Raw genomic sequence first — 10,331 nt, forward strand, 5'->3', positions numbered from 1 at the left:
ATAATAACTGTTCATAATAGCAATACACTTAGTCATTGAACAGAACATGAGTTCAGAATTTTTGCTGGTTTATTTAGATTCTGCATCATCAAGGTTTCCAGTATGTTTTTTACTTGCCAGTGTTCTATTTATTTCAAGTTAAAAACATTGACTTTAGGCCCTCCCTGGTGGTGCAGCAGGTTAAAGCACAGCACTAAGAAGCTAAAGCCACTTCAGCATGAGTTTGATCCCCGCCACAGAGGCAGTCCACATGGCACGGTAGACCCTCCTGATCCGCAGGCTGCTCCCCTCAGCTGTGTACTTTATGAATCTGCCTGTTCTGCTCCCCATTCTGTCTCTGGTGAATCCTCTCACCACCCCTGCACCTCTGGCCTGTACTGCAGTTCTATATGCACAAATAAGTAAAAAAAAAAAAAAAAATTCTATGACCTTAGGAAAACTATTTAATCCTTCTAAGCCTCTTTCCTCATTTATTATTTTACAGATAACAACACTTTTTTAAGGCTAACTTAAGATTATAAATAACAAGTAAAAGGCTTGACACACATCAATGCACTCCACTGATGTAGATAAATGTCCATTATTGTTTGTACTATTTTTATCATAAGAACAGTGTGACAGTAAACTTGCCACCTGCTGACTCTGCTTGGTCCAGAGCAAATTCCATACTCCACAGTTAACTCCCACCTGCTTTGAGTAGCCGAGGGAATGGACTTTGAGAGACTAAAGATGGGCACAAGAGGGTATTTCACATTGAATGAGACTGCATGAAGGAAGGCACTGTTAAGATGTTGCAGGGATAGCTGAGTTATTTTCATCCATTTATCCACTTGGAGGTCATTTTCAATTACTTCTTGTTAAGCAGGCACTGTGCTAAATGCTAGGAATAAAAAGGAATAGAATGTGGCCCCTACCCTCACAGGCCTCAGTCTAGGGAGCATGTCTTCAAGGGGATATGGCTATAAATTTATATCTTTGAGGGTTGCTGCTATAGCAAGAACGGTAAAGAACACAGAAGGAAAGAAACATTTTTTTTTCTCTGTGGGAAGAAGAAAGGGAGGCTGAGAGTGGGTCTGGAACCAGGTGGAGAATGGACAATTGTGAAGCTCTGGGCCTTTTAAAATAAGGACATGGTATGAATGTCAGAACTAGAAAAAGTAATTAAAACAATAAATATACATTTCAAGATTCACCCATATTCAACCTATTAGAAAGCCCAAGCTGTTATGAAGAGAAAAAGTAATATCATTCAGCTAAATCAATCCAAAGTCTCTAAGGTTAAGGATGGTAGAAGTCTCCAGTATGGGAAGATGTAACAGCACAATCCCCAAGGGAGGGTGAGGTTCTTGGTTCCCTGCCCCACCCAAGAAAGGGAGGGGCTGAACAGGGAGGAGAGTGGCAGGGAGAAGGGAGGAAACAGAGCAAGAAGTCCTGGAGGAGGTACATGGTGCTGAGAGACATGTGAAGAAGCTATGCTTGTTTCTTGGACTTGGACTGGCACCAAGAGTTTGGGAGGAGACACTGGAAACAGACCTGGGTGAGAGACCTATGGGGAGACTGGTAATGGAGGCTTTATCTTGATTGCGATTTTGCTCTTTTCCTCACAGACTTGCCTAGGCCCTTCTCACAGACTTGCCTGGGCTCTTCTCCCCCTTTCCTATGGGTCCCCATCACAAGATGCCTTAGACTTGTGGTTTTTGGGCCTCAGTGGATTTGCTTTGGGCCAACCCTGTTTGGCTGAGCATTTACCCGTGAGTGGGTGGGTAACTTTGAGTATTTCACATGAAAACTATTTTACTTATTCTTTCCCTTCTCTTTATTGCACACTAATTGTATTAAAGTCCCATTCCGTTAAACGTCTTACAAAATAGAGTACGTTTTTTCTTGGTGCAGAGGATGGCAGAACCAATCTAGAGCAGATAGAATGGGGGTCTAGGAGCGCCCCTCACCTGCCCTATGACAAAGGGACGCCTGGGTTTAGAAACCTGGACTTTAGCTTCCTGGATTGAGACCCTCACGGAAGTTGTTGTGACCATATGGCCCCCAGAGGGCGCTGTTCCTCTTCAGTGAAGTGATTCTTAACAGTGAACCAGCATCAGAATCCCAGACAAGACTTAACCCCATCCTGAATTCCTGATATGGGTGGGACCTAAGAATTTGTATATTAACGCGTTCCAAACTAGGAACTTTATGATACTGATCCAGAGACCAACATGCAAACTGATTCTCACAATCTAAGACCCTTCTTTGTGTCTTTAGAAGCACTATGTAGCAGGCCAGAACTGTGAAAGCGGACCTTATTTTAATTAAAATATCAGGAAGAAAACAAGCAAACACACAGGACAGAGATAGACCCAACCACAGAAGGTGGCTTATCCTTGGTATCTCTGAGTTCTAACTTCCTGCTTGAGACCTGGCCTCTTTTCCCATCCCCTTACTGAGGAGCTGATGTGCATATCCTATACAGAGTTTTTACCCCATGGTCTTAGTTGAAACAAAGCCAAAGAGATTCATTAATGGTGCAGCAGACCTCTCCTGACATGCCCGCTGCTCCCCTCAGCAGTGTTATTTCAGTCCATCTACCTGTTCTGCTCCCCACTCTGTGTCTGGTGACTCCTCTCACTACCCCTGCAACCCTGGCCTGTACCCCAGTTCTGTATGCATAAATAAATAAATCTTTTTTAAAAATAAAATAAAACAAAGGTTCAAATAAAGAGACACTTTAAAATCAACACTTGAAAGCTGACCATAGATCTGGGACATCCAGGAGGGAGGAAGAAGAAGGGTGAGAGAGAGGAAAGAGAGCACAATGGACTGTGGTGGAGGACTGTGGGTGCTCTAGTGTAGGAAGGCTACAGTGACCACACCTGAGGGGAGGAACCCTGTACTTCAAAATACTAACAAGGATGTGAAACAATGGCACGTCATTAAATTTAAAAAACCAAAAAACCAATGAGAATATAACAGAATATAACAGAAAAAAACTTCATAATCTAAAAAACAAAATACATTTGTAATAGCAGGAAATCTTTATTTCCTTAACAGTGTCTTATTTGCTTTGCAGCTTCCTCCAATTTCTAGAGAAGAGCTTTGTCCCTGACATATTCCAAATAAATGTTTAAAGGGAACCAAGTTATGGCTTAAAACATCTCTTCATCCTTAGAAGCACAAACTATTTACCAATGTTACTCATTTGTTCTTATCCAGCTATATTTAGCCAAAGAACTTTGAATCATTTATCATTTTCAACATTGCTAGTTTTTCAGATAGCACACAGGCTCAATAAGCACAGATATATTCTTTTTTATCTTTGTACTATGTCTTCTTTGGATCATTATTTCAGAAACCTGTGTTTAATTACCAGTCATACTTATTTCAGTAGCATTGCTTTTTGAAATAAAATATGCATAAGACAAAACTTTCAGGCAGCTATAGATCTGAGGCATATAGCAGAGGAGTGGGAGAGAGAAGGTTCCAAAGAGGGGAGGGAAGAGCACAGGGTTCACAGGTGACGTGGCAGTGGGATAGTTATGGGGACCATAGCTGAGGGGAAAAATCAAAACACTGCAAAAATGAGCAGTAATGTCAGAAAATAAAAAAGTCAATAACAAACAAATAAAACAAAAAGATTTCTCCCTTAAAGTTTTCAATGTCTAATTACAGTTCGATACCATCTATGATCCTATTAGGAATTAAAATTAAACTTCCCACTTATGCTTTTCTTCTTATCTGTTGTTTGTGGTTGTGTGCTTTTTACAGCTGGAAACAGTAAAGACTCTTTATGTTGTTGTTGTTATTGTTTTCCTGCAGAAATGTTCCCAAAGGTCTAGGAGTCCTTAAATAATAGCAGGAGTAGGGGGAATTAAGGGCTGACAAGAAATGGCCAGACAGGCTCCTCAGTAAGGTTTTTCTGTGGACATCATTGGACTCCAAATAAAGGAATGGAATAGATATAAAATCACTATAAAGATTGCAGGTCGGGCCCACATGGTAGCAACCATGGGCACACCAGCCCTCTTCCTTTCCCTTCTTGTCATGTCTCAGGCAAGTCTTGAACTAGAGAAGATAGGAATCAAAGCAGTTCTGAGAGAGTGTGAGAGTTAGAGAAAATGAGTAAGAGGAAGACAGAGCATGAGAGAAAGACAGAGTCAAAGATGTAGAGAGGCTTTTCTGAAAGGATTAATCACTCTTCCTACCAAGCAACAAACATACTCCCACAGTGTCCCTCAACCTGGAAGTCCAAGCCTCTGCCGCCTGAGTCATCAACCAACCCCTAAGTAAGCTGTTTGACCTAGTTTGTAAGACGATTACTTTTAGCCACAACCGCTGATGGATTACTCCCTTACACCAGCCGTGGCCACCTGTCTTATCCACCCAAGGTGATTCATGAACTAAAGTCACTATCCTTACATCAAGTTTGTGACATCAACTTCATGCAGCCATATTTGATCTTTCATTTGCATGAAAGATCTGGATTCTCATCCAGATTCAAACAATGATATATATTTCTTTATTTTCAGACCAGGATTAGAGAAAAATATCAAAGAAAAATTTATAAAAAAATTCAAATGTGTCAGCTATCTGCCAACCCTCAGTCAAAAGTTAATCTTTTCTAACAGAACAATCCCTGGAGGAGCAAGAGTCAGCTTTCAAGCCAATGTTTTGGGGGTAAAGAGAGTTGTTTGATCACATTTGTTCCTAGTAAAGGAATGAGGAAAATGGACTTTATTTCTCACAGGAGGAATCTGAGGTTCTGAGAGGGTACTTACATATGATCACACAGCAAGAAATAGGAACTAGAACCCAGTTCCTCAGACTCATTGTCATGTATTTACCACAGTATACTGGGTAAAATACTGGCCCTCACAAAACTTAAGACGAAGAAATACCTCAAGTGGTTAATAGTATGATAAGTCCCCTACAAGTTTACCCCCAAATTTATATTCACTGAAAACACAGTTTTATTAAAAAGTCAGGGTTGGGCTCTCCCTGGTGGTGCAATGGGTTAAAGCATCACATTATGAAGCCCTCCCAAGCCACTGCAGTAAAAATTTAATCCCCTGCCAGGAAGCTGAGCCACATGGTGTGGCAGATCTCTTCTGACCAGCCTGCTGCTCCCTTCAGCAGTGTACTTTGTCAATCTGTCTGTTCTGCTCCCCACTATGTCTCTGGTGAATCCTGTCACCCACCACACCTCTGGCCTATACTCAGTTCTGTATGCATAGATAAATAATAAATACATCTTTTAAAAAAAAAAAAGTCAAGGTTACTTGGATATTTTCCCTAATGTATGTGAAGCTGAAAGAAGGTAATAGTCAAGAATTAGATGCTCAATTCAAAAATAATAGCAAAGCAAATTCATTTTACCATTTTGTTTCCACTTAATCTCCTTTCTTTGAATATTCTATTTGTGAGGAAGCAAGAATTGCTAGTCATTTGTTGAAACTTTCAAGTAGGCGACATAAAGGCTTCTACTTGAAGGCTTTAGCAAAAGTCTAGCAATTCTGAAGCCAAACACAAGAAAGGAAGCCAGAGGAAACAAGTATTAATGTAAGAACTAGAATAAAACATTCTTTAAACTGCCATGACTTTTAATAGGACAACAGAATATATATTTCAATAAAAACTTTACAGGGCACTATAAAAAGGAACCAAGTATTTTTTTTTTTAAATTTTGTAAACTCCAATTATGACCAGCAAAATTAAAAACAGGGTCATATGATAAAAATTAAGTCTTCCAGAATGTAGAACTATAAAAGATAGAGATAGAAATCAAAGAGGAAGGACAAGATTCTTAAGAGGAGAAATCAAAGTGACAAGTGACTAGTCTCAAGTGACTGGCTGTAGTTCCAAGCAACAAATAAAATGTAGGGAATAAAATTATCAAGGAAATAATATCACTCCCGAAAAAATACAGAATAAAAGATATAAGTCTCTAGTTTAAAAGTGCTTAACAATTGCTCGACTTGAACAAATGAAAAAGACCTCCATGCTTTGGAATAAAATTTTACAGAAACAAAGGTTCAAACCACTTTCAGAGAGTGAAAAAGAGTCACAAACAAAAGATGGAGAATGGAAATGAGATTTAATTCTCAATAGCAACACTGAAAGACAGAAGGCCAATTGCTTTAAAATGTTTAAGGAAACATTCCTGCCACTTTTTACATTTCAAATAAAGTGTGAAGATAAACACATTAGATAAGCAAGGACTCCAAAAATATACCTCCCTGCCCTTTCTTAAGAAGTCACTGTGGAGTGAGCTGTAACACAATAACTGATTAATTATAACAAAGAAGCAGGTAGAATAAGGTAAACAGGGACCCCACAAAAGGAAGAATGGAGAGATGGGCTAGAGACCAGCCCTTCCCATTGGAACTGGGGACAGAGGATAACAATGGTCAATCTAGAATAATATACTCAGCAAAACTCTTTCTTTTTAGATAAGCAAAGACTAAGATTGCTTACCATCAAAAGATGTTTACTAGAGAAACACTAAAAATTCTAAAGGTGAAAAATTGACACAAGCTATGCAACCTCTGTCAACAGATACGGTATGGATGGAGGGGAAATGCTCTGAAAAAATCAGACTTTCCACACTAACTTATGTTATGACCTCCCTTTTTTATATAATCGTAATATCAAAATATTCTGAGCAACCTTCCATTTACCATTGGATTGCCTCAGCGCAATTGTATTGCGCTACCTGGCCCTGACAACAAATACTGCACCAGGGTGAGAAATTCCTCTTGAAGTCAAAAGTCATTAAACAACTGGCTGATTAATAAAAACAAATGACTGTTATTGCAAAGTCTCTCTCACAGCCAGACAGAGGAAAACCCAAATCTTATCACTCTATCTCACATAGCCTTCTATTCAGTTTCTAAATAACCACTCAAGCTTTCTACTATCTAGTCTTTAGATATGGAAATTCACGCAAGTCATCTATTCAGAGTTAATCAGCTTTTCTACCATCTAGACTTCAAAAAAATCTCACTTAAACTTTCTAACAAGTTTTTCAAAGAACATTACCTTAATTTGGTTTACAAGAAATTTCCTCTTCCTGCCCTCACTTTACTTACCCCCTAGGATGTCTCTATGAGAATGAAAGCCTCTAAGTAATAGATAATGTTTAAGGGACTTTATTTTGGTTAATCTTCACTGTGGTAAATATAGCAATATTAGTCTTAAACGTTGTGAATCTATGTACCTGTTTTAACCTTGATAGATTGATTTTAAAATGTTATAATCTCAACTAAATGTTCAAAGGACCCCAGACTTTTCTTAGAAAAAAGGTGATTGTGATCTCAGCTCATTTCATATGCTAATGTCATCTCTCTGCCTGCTTGAAGTGTATAAAATAAATTTCTGCTGAAGGCAGAGCAGAAGACTTCCACCCAGCTCCCATTCCGGTGTCTTCCTCGCAACTGCTTCCCTTTTTTTCCCTTTTTCTAGGAATCTCCGCTCGCCGACTGTTCCCATCTTCAGACCCTGCCTGTTCTGCCCCCCCAATAATCTGTGATCAGGGACAAAGAGTCTCTGACAAAAAATGGTCACAGGAGATGGAAGAAAATAGGAAAAGGGGTATAAACAGGCTGCCATGTTGGTAAGCATAAACAAATAGATACTGACTATATAAACAATGTCTAATTTGGGAGGAAAATATGAGAAGATAGAATTAAAACCTCAACAAAAATAGTGTAAAAGACAAATTCTAAGATCGTGATTAAGAGTAGGGTGGGGGGGGGTCGAGGTACTTATTAAATTAGATGTTTTAAGTTTGTGTGTTAATAAATTTAAGGGTTTTGTACTGTCTGAAGTAAGAGTTACAATGAAGGGTAACCAAGCAATCCTCTTCAAAAAAGTAAAATCAAAACACTCTTTCTTATCAAAGTATTCCAGTTAATACCTGGAAAAAGAATAAAAAATTTAAAAGTTATCATTTGCTGTCCCTAACAACAAAAATAATCCAGTAAGGATTATTAATAAATACTGAAACCAACAGGTGAGAAATTGATGGAGAATGGGATATTTACAAAGTATAAGGAATCAGCCCACATGTTACTTGTAAGTCACAAGCGGAAAAACTAAGCGTTATAAGAAAAAATTACCCCATTTGAGCCCAGTGATGGTTATTTGCATCATTATTAAATGCAATGAAATATTATGTGCATTCTGACCTAATGCAATGGGAAGTAAACAACGCTGTCTGAAACATTCTTGTCAAAACTGTTTAACTGATCTAACACAAGGAAGCAGTGAGACAAATTCAGAATAGATATTCTGCAAGTCAACTGACCTAGTCTCTTAACTAGACAATGTCATAAAAAGAAAAGGTGGAGGGAAGTACTCTAAATTCAAGGAAGCTTCAGGGACATTAAATATAATCACAAAAATCTGTGTGTAGAGCAAGACTGTGTCTGAGTATACACTAGGCAACTGTAAAAGTACTTTGGAAACAACTGAAGAAACTTGAATACTATGTTATACTGAGAGATAATAAGGAGTAATAGATAATGTTAATGTGTGATAATGATTTTATGCATATGTAGAAATGTCCTTTAATGTCCTTTTTTCTTAGGGGTAAGAGATTCATATTACACTACTTAGCATATAAATGTTAAGTGTGATAATGATTTTGTGAATATGAAGAAATGTCCTTTATTTAATGTCCTTTTTATCTTACTGGTAAGAGATTCAGATTAAACTACCTAGCATATAAACATTATACTTTTTGCAATTTACTTTTAAGTATGTAAGGAAATGATAAACTTATGAAATAATTACAGCAAAATGTTAACATTTGTAAAATATCAGAAATGTGTATTGACGAAGTCAGTGCTTCTTACCCTAGTCATGAATCAGGTGGGGATCTTGTTAAAATATAGATTCTGATTCAGCAGGTCCAGGTTAGGGCATGAGACAAGCTTTCAAGTAAACCCAAAGCAACACTTCATGAACCAAATTTTGCGTGGCCAAAATATTATAATATTTTCTCTGCATATCTGATTATTTGAAAAAATAATTTAGGTTATTAACTAAAGAAAAAGAAATGAGTATATAAAATCTAAAGAAAGTAAAAATCAAATTCAAAGAAGCAATATGGGGGGAAATGCAAATATAGAAGCAGCAGAATGAGAAAACAAAAGTAAAATTAAATTTGAATACCTTAGCAGTTACAAAAATATTTAAATAAATCCAATTCACCAATTACAAGACAGAGGTTGTCAAATTGGAAAAAAAAAAAATCCAGTCACATCCTCTACTCAAGTGATGGGCCTAAACACATACGAACCAAATAAATACTATGATTAAAAATATATGTCTATATGGGCAAACACTAACCCAAATAAAAGCTGTTACAGCTATCGTGACATCTGCCAAGTAGAATTTAAGGCAAAAAATTGTTTTTATGTTAAAGATTTTCACTAGGTTGATAAAAGCTTCAAGTACTACATCATGTTATTCTCACGAAAAGTAATGAGCCAGAGTATCAACTATGTTGTTATAGTAAGCTGTGTAGATTATATTATTACTATAAAGCTCAAAACTCAGCAGAATAATAATATATTTTTGGGGATTTATGAGGAAGAAAAAGATGTTGAAGATGATGATGTGTGTGTGTGTGTGCGTGTGTGTGCATGGCTGAACAATGACCTGGGGAGCTTTAAGAAATTACTGACACCTGGGTTGCAACTTCAGAGATTCTGACCAGTCTGATCTAGCCTGAGGGAATCCACATCAGGATTTCCTACATCTCCCATATGGTTCTATGGGCAGTAGTTTTTGCACCCATTAGTTGGAGAACAGCTAATTCCATATTCAATATTAATATAATATTAATGCCAGATTCAATATTATGATGTTAGTGCCAGTTTCAATATTAATGTGTCACAATTTATTTCATTTTTGTCATTTCTAAGGTTTCTGATCAGAGTAGTATAGTAGTCACCATTTTACTGGGGCCTTTTGGTGTGCTATATACTTGATAAGTTATGTCATTTAACCATTAACCAGCTATAAATTTGATCCTGTTTACAAATGAGGAAGTGAATATTAGATTAAATTATCTGAAGTGACCCATTATAAAATAATCTGTTAAGGTCACATGAGCTCCTAAGTCACTGCTCATGCATCAACAGGTATTTCCACTTCACTCTTTTTACTCTAGTGTTCCAATAAACTAGGACTAAACCAAATGAGAATGAATCTAGTTAAAAAAAAAAAACTCTAGCGGATTGAAAAAGATACCTGCACCCCCATGTTTATTGCTGCTTTATTTACAATTGGAAAAACATGGAAGCAGCCCAAATGCCCAAAAGTAGATGACTGGA

Source organism: Condylura cristata, unplaced genomic scaffold (assembly GCF_000260355.1).
Source record: "Condylura cristata isolate star-nosed mole 26May11 unplaced genomic scaffold, ConCri1.0 scaffold00006, whole genome shotgun sequence".
NCBI lineage: Eukaryota > Metazoa > Chordata > Mammalia > Eulipotyphla > Talpidae > Condylura > Condylura cristata.